This window comes from Manacus vitellinus, unplaced genomic scaffold (assembly GCF_001715985.3).
Source record: "Manacus vitellinus isolate BGI_N305 unplaced genomic scaffold, ASM171598v3 scaffold_1_pilon, whole genome shotgun sequence".
Classification (NCBI taxonomy): Eukaryota; Metazoa; Chordata; class Aves; order Passeriformes; family Pipridae; genus Manacus; species Manacus vitellinus.
Genome location: NW_021939396.1, coordinates 36,611,157 through 36,628,648, shown reverse-complemented (window position 1 = coordinate 36,628,648; position 17,492 = coordinate 36,611,157).

Here is a 17,492-nt window from a genome sequence, read left to right as displayed (position 1 = left end):
AAAAATGTTGGATGCAGATTTGAGCAACCGGGTCTAGTGGAAGCTGCCCCTGCCCATGCCAGTATGGTGGGAAAGAAATGGTCTTTCAGGTCCCTTCCAACCCAAGTCATTCTATGGTTCTATAGATTCAAACCCTCAGCCTGTGCAGTGGTGCTAAGGTGTGTTAGGTTCCCCAGGTTCACCCCCGGCAGGTAGCACCTACAGGTGTTCTATCTGCCAAGGGTGACAAACAGTGCTGCATGAGTGCCATCAGCTCCATAAACCCCATCACTGTGCATGAATATGTGCCAGCTCATCAAAGAACCACAAATAGAGGGATCAGTAGATTGCTGCTGAAAATGAAAAGGCAGCAGATTGTCACTAAAAGCAAAATAGGTCAATAGATCTAACTAACTCCATAATCACCAAATCACTAATTTGGTGAGTTTCACTGACAGATTTCCTTCACCTTTTTTTTGTCATGGTATCACACATAGAAAAAACACTTATGTTTGTACACTTGAGCTAGTAAGATCACCTAAAGAGATCAGCTCCAGTGCAAGCTTGGAGGAATCAGCTGAAGAGATCTGTGTCAGCTCACCGGGTAATGGGCTACAACACTGGACAAGTCATAACAAGCTGCATAAACTTCCCTTAGGAAAGGTTTAAGACACCCGATACTTTTGAGGAGGTGAGCAGATGATGTCTGGAGCTTCTTTTCAGCTTTGTTTCCTAAGATTTTGGGAAATCTACTGACAATATCCATTTCTCTGTAATAATGGATATGTGGTTTCAGAAGAGCAGTTAACAGCCTAAAAGTGAAGATATCATCAGTGGTGAATTATATGCCTACTGAAAATCTAATCTGTAGCCAGTCTGTAACTCTCTAGCTCTTCTAAGTGAACAGTTTTATTTAATTTTAGCTACGTTTTACTTTTAAAACTCAATTCAGTCATAGTTAAGTAGCTCACATTCTAGGTTTGTAAATAGCTTGTCTGGTAAATGCAGGAGAGATGCTGGCAGCAAACATCCACCTTCAATGTTTCTATTAGTTCTGCTTGGCTTGTACCATCAGTTGACTGAATGTGTGATTGTGCACAGTAGATGGAGTAATGTCTTTATGGTGACTTGGCAATTATTTAACCACTACATTGTACCCCAAACTCCATCTTTCCCAGATAAATAAAACAAGTCCATCATTATCCATCCCGAGCAAGAAGAAATGATTACCTCATACATATAATTCACTATAGAAAGATGTAATAACACACTTTTAATGTGCTTCAAGTTGAACTTGCAAATGCGCATCCTGCTGTGGAAAGAACTCAATGCAAACATATTATGTTGGTTTTCAGGAGGCATTGCTGTTCAAAAGTGCTCAAAGTCTGTTGTATCTGTTGCTATTCTGAGTCTCTAAATCAGGCCCCACTTACTGTGATATCAGTAAAGGGAAGGAGAGGATGAATTCCGTAAATTTCCCTGAAAAGCATGCAGAGCTATTCAGTTACTTGTAAAATGCTGGGGTTTTTTTCGAGTTTCTTAAGATTGCAGGGCAGAGGGAGACAGATCATGTCTTCTGGTATGTCACAGCAATCAGAACATGACTTCTAGTGTTCCTCTGTGCTGTAATGATGTACAAAAAAGAAATCGTAGACAAAATATAATATTTTTATTATATTTATGTGTTGGACTGTCTAAACTTTAAAGGTCATTTCCAAGTGAAACCTTTTGGTTCTATGATTCCTGAAGTGCCTTCACAATTTTTCTGAACTCTGACTTGCAGATAAACCCTCAGCTTGAGCAGCCTTGAAGGCGTGATGGCTAGGAAATCAGGCAAGCAGGGATACCGGCACTATGTCACTGAACCATCTGATTTGTAGCTGTTCTGTAATGCTCATCTCTGAGCTCTCTGATCACTAAATGAGGAGAGGAAGGAAGTCTCTCCAAAACCAGATTAATTTGGTATCTGGGGAGACTAAAATCACAAATTCAATTTGTAAGTTTGGTCCTGTCTCTTTCTTGCTTTCCTTTATGTTTACTTGCATTCTCAGGCCATAATTAAAACATTGGTTGCAATAACTTGGTGTTTCATAGGGTACTGGTCCAAATGAAGAAACTATTTTCCGTGAGCTACGTTGACTGTTCTTTGAAAAGACTGAGGGTTGAAAGGACTATTCATTCTCTACATCAGTTTAAACTTATCTGGTCTGTCTTTCATCTGCCTACTGACTTTATTGCAATTTCATAGTGACTGAAAAAGAGTTTACTTAATTAATTTGATTAGAATTGGCAAGAAAAGTATTTAAACTTTTCTTACCCTTTCTTTTGAGCCATTCTGACAAAACAAAACAGATCAGTATACTACAAAAATACATCAATAATTTTTAGTAATTTTTTTTAAGACATTGGTCTTCAAAAAACCTTTGAAGTAGCTACAGCAGCTATAGCTACCCAGTTACTGTGTGTAGGCCAGCTCCCAGGCTGTGCACAGGCTTGCTGAAGACAAGCAGATGGTACCTGTGCTTCACAATTCTCCTTGTATGTATTTGCCTGCAGGATTGGCACTGCGTCTCATGTCTTTGAGAAATGCAACTGTTCAGGGAGGGGGGATGGGGAAAGGTATTTTTCCAGTTTACCCCTGCTGCTTTAAAACTGCAGAATCTGGCAGCAGTATAAAAAAATATTTCATTCTTTGTCAGAGTTCATTTTAATGCTTTTTTGGAGATGTGGCAGCAATTTACAATGAGACAGATCAGTACAGTTGGAAATATTTAATTTCCAGAAAGTGGAAGTTCTGGGCTCCTGTGGAGTCCTAAAGCCTGAAGCTAATATATGGGCCCCAACCTTGCTTTCATTTAAGTCATTGGCAAAATTCCCATTGATTTCAAGTGAAGTAGGTTTGGCCCAGTTTCAACAAAGGAGTATTATTAGATTTAACATTTTAAACCCACAAACATAAGGAGCAGTCTTAACATTATCGTTATTGAGCGTTTTATTTTCAAATGCATTTGACAGTATATTCAAACAAAGAAATGTGGCTTATCTTTTAAACTTTCAACTTACTAGGTTGAGCAAAATGGAAACTGCTTTCAATTAAATAATGCATTGAAAAGTATCAGGACAGAATTGCCTTTGACAGAAGACAATACTGTATTTATCTCATTGTAATCCATTCATTGGTTTATGGCTCCAGAATCCTCAAGCAAATATCATAAATCCACATGACATTCGTACATGTTCTAGCAGATGTTGCATTTGGGTCTCAGAGTTCACTGAGAGATGTGTTAAAACTCATGTAACCAGGCAGCTTCTTGTCAGCCACCCATCTGAGAAGTCTCAGAAGTGCTAGCGATTATGAAACTAAGCACCAGAAATTGGCTCCAAATATGTCCACTGCAGAGAAGAAGACCATGTGAAGCTGAAATCTCCCAGAACGAGCTAATCAAAACACTTTGGAGATTTCTGACATAACAGTTCTGAGAGAAATTCAGTTTTATGGGCATGTATGCAAACCCCAGAGCTAAAAGTGTTGCCAGGATGAAAGGCTGCTCTAACCAGCTCTGTCTGGCACTGTTTACCCAAGTGATGGAGCATTGTCCTACCTATTGTATCTCAGGGGGAGGGGTGAGGGGGTGGGTTGCCTACTCTTCAGTTGTGCAAGTGACAATACCTCATGGCAGACACTGTGCAAACAACAAAAGGGCAAAAGAGCACATGTGCCAGGTGCCCCAAGGAGAGTGAGTTGGATCCTGTTTTGGGTGTATGTACGGTTTAGCAGGAGAAAGAAGGGCATTGAGGAGAGGGCTTCGGGATTTCTGAGCCCCGTTTGAAGGCTCCTCTGGAGGTTGTGGTTCTTTGAGGCTCAGGTGGAGACTCAAGAGGGTGTGGGACTGCTCAGTTGTGTCCCTGATGGCAGCAAGCAGCAACAACTTCGTCACAAGGGATGACTTGACTAGACCAGGTGTACTTGGCTCTCCAGTCTCTTCATAAACAGGGCTCTCAGAAGGAACTTCCCCATTCTGTCCTGTGGAGCCTCTGGTGTCTGCTTACTCAGTGTTGCTTGCTGTAATAGACTTGCCTGGGGTACAGCTGGGTGCAGAGGATCCTTTATCCAGAGGACGCCTTCCCCCCTACTGGAATCTGGATGTGAATGTGCTTTTAACTAGTCAGTTACAGTCATGTTCTAACAATTAAACAGTAATATTTGAACTGTACTCTTCCACTATGCCTTAAATGTTGATTAGGTTTTGTTTGCTCAGTTGTGTATAAGATTTCTATGATGTGTTTGATTTCCTTTTGTGCTATTCAAATAAGGGAAACAGAAAATTCAAAAGCAGTCAAGAATAGGGAAGTTATATCCTAACTTCTTGGAGCTAAGGGATTTCTGAGAAAGTACTATGAGAAGCTTTAGGTGATGGCTTATGAACTGCATGGGCCAAAGTGTGAGCAGGGACTTGGGCTGCCAAGGGCTACAAATTTCCTCTCTATCTGCTCTCACAGAGGGAGGGCACTTGCCCTCCGCAGAGGGAAGAGTGACTTGCCACTTTCGGAAGAAGTGATCAAGGCACCTGACATGTTACAGGTCTGCCAGGGGCTCCAGCTGTCACGGACAGATGCTTAACACTGACCATGAGAACACAAAGTATGAAAAAGTACTTGGGATTTGTTTGTTTTTCACTAGGACGAAGTGAAAACTACTTGTCTTGTAATTGGATGCTCAATAAACAAATTTACTGCAACATTCAAGCTTCCTACCGTTTCCATGCTGAGTTCAAATGGACAGGATTAAGGGGCTAGTGATAGTACCAGCAACTGAAAAATGTACGATTGGTTAAAAAATTAACTGTAGTACACTGACGGCTGAAGGAATCTGATTGTATTTACAGTATAGAAGATGAACCTGTTCATCCACTGCTCTCTATTACAGCAACTGCAGATGTTGCAAGCACTGTAACTGAAGGAAAATTATTCTGCTAACTTTTATACTGAAAATCCCATTCAAATGAACAATAACTGCAATTTACTGTGTATCCAGAATCGTTCTTCTCTGCAGACTTCAATAGAGACCAGTGAGTCTTTCCTCAATCCATCTGATTTCATATTTGTTTATCATAATACAGAGGGGTCATGTACCAAGTAAACAGGTAGTTTTAGAAAGTTAATGCGTCTTGAGTTATTAGATGAGACTTGGTACCTAAGCAAACAGAGAGATATAAATGAGTCAGTTCCAGGAAGGGATTACGACTACATAACTCAGTTTATCCATGGAAGATAAAACTCCTATAAGGAGTCATCTTTATTTCAGGGTATAATATAAAATAAGTAGTTTTTAATTTTTAAAATATATTTTTAGAGGCTTGATCCTCTTTCACTGAATGGGGTGGTTTGTCACTGAATCAGGCATTGAGTAGTCCGAGTCAGACCATTACTGAAATCTGAAAACAATTAATGCAGAATGAGTATTTCAGAATAGCTTGCTACATTATACATCTTCAGAATGAACATTTTGAAGTATACCTGTGGTTTCCTAGAAATATTCAGTACCTCTAATAAGGGGGGAAATGCCAGGATGAGATTGATTAGGTTTTTTTAGTTAAAAGTGTATACTTTCTTCTTCCTACCGGGTGTAACAACTAAGAAATCTTTGACATTTCTCTTTGAGAAAATTACATAAAACACCAATTCTAAATGCTGTCTCATTATCTACAGTTGATGCTCTTACTGTTCCTTTTTATAATGACCATTTTTCAAATGCCTTTTGAGTCAGTGCCTCACTCTAGTAGCCATTGTGTCTTTGAACACTCTATTTTGCCCAGTGCCTAAATTGCTGAGTACCCCAAATCTTGAAGACGAATTACTGCAATGAAAAATATTCAAACATCAAAATGGCTGCTGCGTTTGATAGAAACTGCTTTAAAGATTGAAAGTGGCCTAACCTAAATATTCCCAGTATTAGCGACGCATTAGAGAAATCAGAAATGCATTTACCATTTAATACATTAATGACTCTAGAGCTGGTCAGATAAATGCATCAGAAAATACAGTGTGTAACTTCCTTACCTCTGTGTTCTCTCTTTCAAGAACTGTTGTTTACACTGATATTTCCTGTGTTGATACAGAAGTTATGCTACCTCTGCTGGTAAATCTGGCTATTTTAATCTGTTTATGTGTTTATGTGTTGATCCAGCAAAAATGTGCTTGGTACATCCTCTGGTGGCAACACATGGAAACATCAGTTGGGTGTGCAAAAAAACTGACTCTTCAGTTTCTGTCTTCACGTATTAGAGCTGCCTTTTCCCTGCTTAGGCAGAGGAAAACTCATGGGCAAGAGTGTTCAAGAGGAGCTGCTGGAAAACAGACCACCTTCAACTCAGGCCAGGTTGCCTCAGGACAGCATCACAGAACTGTTCACCACAGGAGTTCAGAGGGCTCACAGCACGATCATGCCACAACTCTTCATTTTCACCCCTCCATGCCATCCTGCCACCTCAAACTATTACATTTTTATGGAAGAGAAGCAAAATTGTGTAAGTCAGTTGTGGTTTATTATCCCTGGCAGGCCACCCATGCCCAAACAAACTGTAGCAGCCCTTTTGAAGCGCTGGCACTCAGAGCAGGTGGTGAAACCCCATGCCAGGGAGGGACATACTCTCAGTATTTAATACACTGAGGCGACTCTCAGTATTTAATGCAAAGTAAGAACAAAGTAAGGAGGATTGAAGCAATTTTCCACTAGGATGGATGAGCCTGACTGAGCAGAAGGGGACAGCTTGGGCTTTGAGAACCAGCACCACAAAGTCCCCTCACCTTTCTCTCTGCTTCTTCTTCCCAGGCGGCCTAGGCATGACTCCTTCTCAATGCTGAAAGCCAGTGAGTAGGACAATGTCACGTATGGATTTAAAATGTGCACCAGGAATTAAGAAAGAGCTGTGAAATAGGTGTGAAATTATATTAATTTAAAATTGATTAGCACATGATTGTCTGAGGAGTATGTGTTAATAGTCTCTTTTCTGATCAGGAAGTTTACTGTTTTATCCAAAACATAGTTATTTGTAATTTTTTTTCTTTTTTTACCCTTTGACCTTCAGGATATGGGCAACAGGCAAGATGTTTTACTGTACTACTTTTCACTCCAACAACAAAGGAGGATTAGTTACTATTTAATCAGCTGCTTTCTTCCCAAGACTTGCTGATGAAGCCCATGAAATTAAGTTGTTCAGATTTTGCAGTCCAGGAGAGTAGATGCTATCAATGGCAAATTTCTGTCTGCCAAAGTGAGCACCATGAGGGAGGCAGAGAAAACAGGAAAGAGGGACATCAGGAACCACTAGGAGGTGGTACTAGGTGGGATCAGTAGTATCTGATGGTCACTTGCACCACTTGTCCTCAGGTGGGATGGTGGCTTCTCTGTACCACAGAGATTACTGACTAAACAAAATTAAGAAAAATTCTTGGTGCAGAAAATAGTGGAGATGGGCACCATGCATTGGTCAGGGGAGAGGACTGTTAACAGATGCAAACACAGCTTTAAAACAAGTAAAAGGTTGTTAGGAAGAAGACAAATTTCTGTGTCACTGCCTGAGGGCACTGCCAGGACTCTTCCTGTTCCCAGGGAGGTGCCTGATATGGGACAGTGTTTGCTCCTGTCTCCTGGCTGGTCCTGGTTGAGGTGGTGGAACAAGACTGTCTCCCAGGCCCTGTGTTGACACCCCAGGGAGCCCCCAGTCCTCATGGTACCCTGCTGCACTGCGATATCCTGAAGGACCCAAGAGGAATCAGGGAAAGGCATGGGGACATGGTCACTTTAGCTGAATGTGGTTAGCCCAGAGGAAAACCTTTTTAAGGAGATGAGGAAGGCTCACAAGGGAAGGTCTCTAAAGCAAGTTATACAAATACCCATTAGCCACTCTTGCCTCAGTGATGGGATAGGACTAGACAGTGCAGATCAACATCCCTGTGTTTTTACAGCAGAAACAGGCTCATCTACAGCAAGGGGAGACCTCCTCTGCTGAGCAAATTCTCCTGGCCAAGCCTGCTTCAAGGTGTGTCTCATTGAACTTCGCCGAAGTAAGGAACATATGAAGGAGGAAAAAGCTTTATTTTGGCTACTCCTTTACAACTTTCCTTCAACGACCCAGGAAGGATCAAGCTCTTTCACTACTCTTTTCAGCTCAAGACATGAGCACCTGGATCCAGCAGTGACACTTCAGACGTCCATCAGGGCCACTGGGGTGGCTCTGCCTTTCCCTCCCAAAGCAGACGTGATCTCACTGCAGGTACCACTGAGAACCATCCATTTCCAGACACAGCAGTAAACCTTTTTCAAGAGACTGACTACATGGCTAGGCAGAACCAACACCATTTTGTAGTAACTCGCTGTGAAAAATCAATATTTACTGCCTGCAACTCTACTATTGAATTATTTATTTGAGAATTTAAGTATTTGAACACGTATCAAAGCCAATCATATCCCGGGCTGCATCAAAAGCAGCATGGCCTGCAGGTCAAGTGAGGTGATTCTGTCTTCTACTCTACTTGCATGAGACCCCACCTCAAGTACTAGTTCCATGTCTGGGGTCCCCAGTATAGCAAAGATATTGACCTGTAGGAGCAAGTCCAAAGGAGAGCCACCAAGATGATTAGAGGAATGGAGCACCTCTCCTATGAGGAAAGGCTGAGAGAGTTGGGACTGTTCAGCCTGGAGAAGAGAAGGTTTCAGGGCGACTTCATTTTAACCTTCCAGTACCTGAAGGGAGCCTACAAGAGAGATGGAGAGAGACTACTTACAAGAGTATATAGTGACAGGACAAGGGGCAATGGCTTTGAACTGAGAGTAGGTTTAGATTAGACATTAAAAAGAAACTCTTTACTGTGAGGGTGGTGAGGCACTGGAACAGGTTGCTCAGAGAAGATGCGGATGCCCACCCCATCCCTGCAAGTGTTCAAGCCAGGCTAGATGGAGCCCTGAGCCACCTGGTCTAGTGAAAGGTCTCCTTGCCCATGGCAGGGGGCTTGGAACTAGTATCTTTAAGGTCCCTTCTAACCCAAACCATTCTATGATTTTGTATTTATTCAAAGTGCATTATTAAAAGGATAAACTGTTAGATACTCTGAGTACTAGAATGTCTTACTACAGCTCTGGCAAGAGGAAAACTTGTGATAAAACATGATAAACCAGCAATAAATAGCTTCCAGGCCATCTCCTACTGCTCAGAGATGTTTAACCTGAAGTAGCATGTAAGAGATAGATCCTTGACAGAACTTTGGAGAAGTGGAGCATTTGGGCCATCCCTACTGATTGTAGGGATTCCCGCAAAACAGGAAATAAAGAGAAATTTTTTGTATAAAAACACATGTTCTGGAGATCTCTAAGTCAGGAAAAGAGAACAGACCCATTCATATTGCAGCTGTTGCTGAAGGACTAATAGGAGTGACAAAGAGTGGAAACTTCTTTCTGGAAGATGATGTCTGGACATGCACAGAGGTAGGTGATTTATTTGGTTGAAAGGTGACTTAGTCACATTTGGAGAAAAGTGTTACACTTTGGCCAAATCCAATCACTCTACCATCATATCAAGGTATCTTACACAATGAAATGGGCAAAAAATTATAAACATTTTTCCCAAGAAGTGCCTAAGCTCTTTTATATGCCATTAGTCCCCAGTTTTATCCTTTTATTTAAAACTTCCGAAAGTAAAACTATCTTTGTCACTCTCACTGAATCTACAATGAGATTCCTGCATTCCTGTCTGAAGTGCTCAGCACCCTTGCCTGGCTCTTGGCCTGAGACCCATCACCTGATTGCAGTGACAGGAAAGATTCTGGATTTATTTTGATCAATTTGTGTCCCTCCTGTTTTCCTTCTCATATTCTCATTCAACTGCCCCCCTAATTGTATACCTGACCTCCTTTCATCTGATAGAGTTCAAAGTTTAGTGTCACTTCTGACTTCATCTTTGGTAGGGATGGAGCAGCTTTTCCTTAGGTTGCTCTCTTTTGAAGTCTTTGAGGCCAGTGATGCTCTCTTAGACTGCATCTCCATCCTGTGTCTGTCTGAGGCACAAGCACTGGATGTGCCAAGCCTGTAAACCCCTCGAAAGTATGGTCTGACTCCAATGGCCAAACGCAGATCTCAGCAGGCAAGCATCAGGCAATGGAGTTACCTGGTGTGGCAACCATCCACAACAGCTGTCTCTTATCCATGGCTAGTGCCTTGCCCTAAGCTACAGACACCAGCCAGATGTGGGAAGCAGCACTGGCAGTCCCCTTCTCACAGTCAGGCTGACACTCTCACAGCCAGGCTGAGCACAGACAGCTGCTGATGCCTGCCTCTCCTTGATAAGACCAGTGCTTGCCTAAGTGCCTTGTGCTCTGCTAGTGACTATCTGGCTGCCAGCATCAGGGGAGCAGAGGGTTGTTGAGCCAAGCCAAGCAGCCCACTCTGCTCTGCCTCACATCTGCTGGAAAAAGGGAATAAAAAGACTTATCTCCTGGCAAGGTCCAAATGAGTGACTTCTCCTCCTCGGTCCATAGGAGCATGCCTAAACCCTGTCTCCTAAAAATCAGTTTCACAAAAAGAAAAAAATCAGCAGAGCCCTCTCCTACCGTGCTCCAGGGGTCAGTTGCAAGGAGCAACCGAAAGGCAGCTCAGAGCAATGTCCTAGGTCAAATGTGTCTCACCAGTCTCACCCTACAGCACAGTATGGATCACTGTGTTGGGCTAAATATCCTCTGGAAGGAGTGGGTCTCAGGGACCCAAGCATGGCTCTTTCTAAGCTAAGAGGTTTGCTAAGGTTCTGTGTGAAAGTGTGACTCTAGGTACAAATCCCAGGCATGTGCTTCCTAGATGATGTGTTGACTGTGTTGTCCAAACTGTATTACTAGATGCTTCACATATTTTCTGTCATGGGACCTTGATATCAAAGAATTATGGGAGAGTATTGAACACATTGTGGATTAATGAAGGAAATTTTACAGTCTGTGTTATTCAGGGATCAGGTGAAGTTAACTGAATGATTCTTTCCGGTCTTAATAGCAGGAAGTTCATTACTTTGCTGACATTAGTGTTACTGAGGCTGTAGATAGAAAAGATGGTAAACCTGTTTTAAGATGCCTACTACAAGATCAGAAACCCTGTGGCCATATGACACAAAGCACTAAAACAACTTCAGTCTGTCAGTTCTAATTTGCTCCAAATATTTTGAATTCTTAGTACAACTTCAATCTGTCTTGACAGATCAGTTTTTAGCTCATCCTGCCCACTCTAATTTTATGCCGAATACACATCATCTGTTTACCCGTAGTTGGGATAAAGCCTGGCATATATCCATACACTGTACTATGGCTAATTCATCAGAAATATGCCTGTACCTCATTCAGATTGGATTTGTACCACGGGCTGATCCAGGAACACACAGATCTCACACAGTAGAAGCACAGCCCGCGTACGCCCTGTTGACAGAAATGGTATGTGACAGAAAGAATCTAGAAGGAAAGTAAAAGATGTAAAAGGTATAAAAGCTGGAGGAAGGCTGATGAACAAAAAGGAATGAGACATGACTTAAAAGAAAAAAAAAGTTAAAAAAAAGCATATGAAACGAAAGATGTGAAAACCACATGCAACACTGCATGTAGTGCAAATACAGTTACACATAGTACCAAACATAAAGCATTGAGAATATGGACTAAAGGTAACTCAAAACTAGGCAGAAGGCCAATGCAAGCTTCTCAGTTTGATGAAGGAAATAATGGGTGACAATCTGTGGTCCCTTTTATAAAGACTAGGCTTAATAGAGTGAACCTATCTACTTTAGTTTGGGTGATCATAAGTAATTGCAAGTCACTTTGGTCATGCAGTCTGTATTGCACGTACAGACTTGAATATATTTTTACCACAGCTCTGAATGAAAGGTTGTGTTGCTGTGTACAAACAGGAAGAATGTACTGAGAAAATGGAAGGCTTCTATCTGAAGAAGAAGAAAAAAATCTCATTAAAATCTAATGAAAGAAAATTTAAAAGACTAAGGAGATAAAAAGAACCCTCGTGATCTCATTAAATTAGTAATTGAAAAACTCTTGAGAGCAGATTTAACAGATTTGAGAGATACCTAACTCTTCCCTTGCTCTAGCCAAATGCCCTCCTCTTACAGGTGCAACTTCTTTGGTTTGAGTGACACTTCTGCATGTAGGTGTGCACCACCTACAGCTAAAATGTCAGCTGAAATTTGTTGCTGTGAATCAGACCATGTTTTGATTCTTTTCTCTCATTCTTCTGGCTCCTAGGGAAAGGGACAGGCATAAGGAAAGTGAGGGAAGCAGAGGTATCTTATCACCTGGTCTTTGTTGCCCAAAACTGAATATATTTTGATTCTTCCTTCTTAGAAATTGTTGGGAAATCAGCATTATTAAAAAACTGTAAAATCAATCTCATCTAAATGCAGCTAAATTTCTTTCTATATGAAAAGATTCCCAAAGTAACACCAGATTGCTCTTTTCTAACTGGTTAATTAGCAAGAGGAGGTATGTATTCGAGATCACAAAGTATCTCCTTTTAAGAGATGGTAATGTAACCACATATTATCACCCTTTTCATTTACAGAACAACTGATAGATACTTTCTCAAAAAGCATTCCTTTTTCTTCTCTCTCTCTTTGATAAATAAAAACAACTACACAACAAAACAAAGCTATAATGCAGGTTGGTCTAGAGAGGAACTGAAGGCTAAATGAAAAGAGAAATTTAGCTAATATATCAGAAGTCCCATAAAGCATGACTAAAACCGGTTGAAATTTAACATCTCGGTAATTTAGGGTATTCTAACTTAAATAAAACTTCATTCCCATTCAGTAAAATTCTAGAAATGCCAAGAAGGGCATTTTCTTTCCTTGCAGATGGAACAAAGACGCACCTTCCAAGGGCTTCATTGGCTCCTTTACTTTTGAGACCCCACATACTGTGGGCTCTTCTCTCAAGAAAAATAATCTTCCCAAAATAATTTCAGAGGTTTTGTGAATTAAAAAAAAACGCACAGCTTAGCATTCTCATAAAAGAAGTGGCAATGGCAACTTATTGGTTGTTCCTTCATCTCTTAAAAACAGAAAGAAATTACTCATCACTCTGTCCCTCAGCTTCACAAAGCAGGCTCAGGGGAGACCTTATCGCTCTCTAACTACCTGAAGGGAGGTTTTAGCCAGGTGGGCATTGGTCTCCTCTCCCAGGCAACCAACAGTAGGATAAAAGAGCACAGTCTTAAGCTGCAGCAGGGGATGTTTAGGTTAAACATAGGAGAGAGTGATTGGGCATTGGAATGGGCTTCCCAGGGAGGTGGTAGAGTCACTGTCCCTGGAGGTATTTAAGAAGAGAGTGGATGTGTCAGTTAGTGCCATGGTCTAGTAGATGAGGTGGTGTTAGGACAAAGGTTGGATTTGATGATCTCAAAGGTCTTTTCCAACCTAAATGATCCTGTGATTCTGTGATTCTACAAAATTTGACACTCACTATTAAGGACAGTGAAAGAAAGTTTCTGCAGCTTGCAATTTCAAGACACCAATCAGACCTTCCTTCTCTGTATTTATGACCCTCAAATGAAAATGGTATGAAATGAGCTTGCTAGCTCTTTAGTGATTAAAAACGAAGTTAATTGCAATGGAACACTAACCACAGTTGTGGTAATCAACCCTAAAATGAGAATGAATCCTTAATATTAGATTCAATTCTGTTAATGAGAAGCTGGATTTAGGAATTGTTGCTTGATTAACCAACCAAGAGATGTAACGTATGGAAAGCCTGAACATAATACACCACTCAAAACTGTATTATCAAGTAGCACACAAAAAGTAGTTCTGCTCTGCAGCCACCCACTATTAAATTCATTTGGGAAAGAATGCACACCAGCAAGGGAAGGTGTCAGGTCAGGAGAAGCAAGAGGAGATTGTATTTTGGAACAGCAAAAAAAGCAACCTGATACAGGTATGAAGAGGAGTTTGGAGGAAAGAGACAGGGTTCAAATTCAAGGATTATAGGATTACAGTTAATCTGCCTCTTTAGTGGTGCTCACTTGAGACACTGCAGGTACTGACATGTGTAAACCAGTAATTTTCACAAAAATTCACAAACTTCACTTATTCCCATGAACTCAGATAACAGGGACCTTTGAAACCGGGTATCTAAACTCAAGCAAAATCTTCTTTCCAGGCAGTGGCAAAACCTCTGAAAGTACAGGAATTTTTTTTCCCATCCCATTCTTGGCATTTCAGTGCAGTGAGCACCTAGGAAGGGCTGCTGACCACTGTGCCATAGGGAAACCCTGTGAGAAAAGTGTTTATGCCAAACACGTATATAAACATCTGCCCATGCAGAGCACACTTAGCCTGGGCTGTCCTAGGTTTCAGGAACAATGTGTCATTGCTCTAAAATGATTACAAAGAAAGCACTTGGGCTCACTGTGCTCACAGCTCAGCTTTATATTCTTGAACAGCTCTGATTCCATTAAAACCAAACAGATAGGCTCCATTTTTCAAGTAAAAAGCAACAAGAAACAGTGTGGTTCCCTTAAGAGTTGAAGTCAAACCAGCACTGGGACTCATGGTGCTCCTCAAAACCACTGGTGGCTTTGCTGCTAATGGCCCAAACACCATGGAGATCTCTGTTGCAACCACAGTGATGCTGGGAGAGTGGTGCCCTGAGCCATGGGTGTGCCCAGACCCCACTGGGGCCACAGGACTGACTTTGCAGCCACCACTACTCCTGAGGACATCAGTTCCAAACCTTGACTTGCTTCTGTTTCTGTTGGGATTACTGCTTCTTCAAGTTGCCATATGACCTGGAATTTGTGATGACTTACATAGTGGCAATTTGTATTTGATTTCTGGTATTTATTTGTGATTTAATCTGAGTAGATGTGATCTTGACATATGGCTTAATCTACAGTTTACTTTCCAGTTTTAATAGAAACCAGTCTCAATTTTCATACACATAATTTTTCATGAAGAGTATCTCTTTGCCCATAGACCCCTCCTTGATGAAGGGGAATAGGTCAGAAAAAAACAGATGCCAAATTATGATATAGAGAGAGACATCGGCAGATACACATTTTCTTTGTTTGCCTTTTATGCTGGGGAACAAACCCTGCCTGAAGCTCTATAGTATGCAGACATCTAGTGGTTGGATAATATAGTGCAATTAAACATCTATACAGGACACCTGTAAAAATTTTGCACCATCACTTCATCATCTGAAGGCCAGATACCTTGGGTCCTGTTGCAAATGGATTCTTTGTCTCTGCAAGACCTTTTTCATTCATTACAACCCTAGTCACGGGTATTTTGAGATGCTCTGGCTTCATGTGTTTCTAGGATTCCATTTTAAATTGCATGGAACGGGGGTGGTCAAAACATAAAATGCCAAGAAATCAGGAAGGTTCAGAATGCTGCAGAACATCTACTAAATCACAGCCTATAATTCCACACTGAGACGCATGCTCTTGGTAATCATTACTGGCTTTCTTGACAAGAGCACACAGCTCTCAAGTTTTTTTGTGACTGTTTTCTTACTTTTCTCTTGAGTAAACTTCTCCTTATCTATGTGAATTGCTATGTTTCTAATCCACGAATAAATCTTTCAGCTACCTTTGGTTTTCCTTTTTTTTATTTTTGCTCAGCCACACATACAATTACTCAACTAAAGAGACCAAACCTTTTTTAAATTATGATTCAAGATAATGAAACTCCAACTGACACTTCCAATTGACCCATAGTGCATTAAAAACAAACAAACGAACAAACAAAAAAACCCTAGTATCTTCACAACATGAGTTTAAACACACATTTTCTAGAGCTGCTTCATACCTGTTATTTAAAATACTGCTGACATGGTGTATCACATGCAGCTGCATGTGTTTCACTGACTTATCATAGCTTTCATCTGTTTCATGCTCACCACTGTCAGATGTTTACATGGGAGGCACTTCAGAAAGCACTGTTTGTAGTGTATATTTATATTAGACCCTAAGGGAGGAAAAGAGTTTATGTCTATGGCAGATCAAGTTGCTTTTTTCTCCATCTCAGACACAAACATCACCTTTAATAATAAGCACAGGAGTTGCTTATGTGCTTGAATCTCCTGCCTTCTTGAGTGCTTTACTATATAAAAGACTGGAGTTTGTGTTATGACCTTGTTTTTTTATTGTCTTTCACCTCGGGGGATGTGGTGGGAGTGGGAAAGTAACCCAATACAGGGAACGTGGTGAACAGACAGGGTTTGGGATAAGGACTGCTGTCCAAGGACAAGCAGCCAATTCCCCATCCGTGGTGGGAGAGGAGCAGGAGAGCAGAAGTCTCGGGGAATAAGGCTGGCTAGGTGTGGTTTCTGATCACTGATTTGGGTGGCTGTGAGTTAGTCAGCTGTTGTTATGCAATCCAGAATGGACGATTTCCAACACAAGCAAGTTGAGATGTAAATAGAGAGGGAATATTTCCAACCACATCCCTGCTAGTGAAAAGGACACTTAAGGAAGTTTCCTTATGCTGTTTTGGCTTAGTTATCCTTATGCTTTCTTTTTTCTTTGTTACTCAAGGCTTAAACAGCTCATTGTGTACTTTATAGGGCAAATTCTTCTCAAGTTTACCTAATATTCCCCTTCTTTTAGCCCACCTTCAGTTGTTTCCCTGTTATCTGGGGAGGAGAGGGCCTCTTTGGATCAAGATGAGGTCAGGCTGTGGGGAAGGCCAAGTGGAAATAAAGAACTGACACTGTCTCTGTAAACAGCATGAGAAAAACTGCAGTGAGAAGGATTTGACTACAACAAACCGAAGAGTCACAAAAAATAACCCAGCACTGAAAAACAAACCTTGACTTAGAAGCCATCATCTCAGCCAATCAGGGAGAAGACTGAAGAGGTGTTCTGACTACTGAGTCAATGCTGGGTTTTTTTAACTTTGCAGATGAGGCTAAGTTAAGGTATAACAAGTTCTCCTGGACAAGACTACATGTGTTGCAGGTCAATATGAAGAGTCTGTCTCTGACTTCTGGGTCTTCTTCTTGTGCCTGGTATCATACAGATAGTCAGTCTGTGATCAGAGAGGAATCCTCACATGATACAGGGGAGAAGGCATATGCAAAGTGATTGTAAAGATAAGTTCCTTAATACGTCTAATGCATTCAAACAAATACTCTGAGAGAAAGCCTCGTGAATAGATGAATAATGTCTTCAGAGCAAGTCTCAAAAATCATTCAGTATGAATAACCCAGGGATGAATAATGAATAATGGGGGGGAAGGGAAGGGAACAGGACTTTAACATGAATTAATTAAACAAAGGGAGAAACCCAATCATACAAATACCAACAGTATATGTGAACTGCTGGTGAGATGATGTTAGGCATACAGTCTTTATACTGGAATTTGTTAACTTTAATTAGAAGTTCTACTGTTCATTTTAAATTGTTCTTGTTTTAAAAATAGTTCTTCTATGTATAGCATTCTAAAGAGATGAATACACACACAGATGTGTGCTTA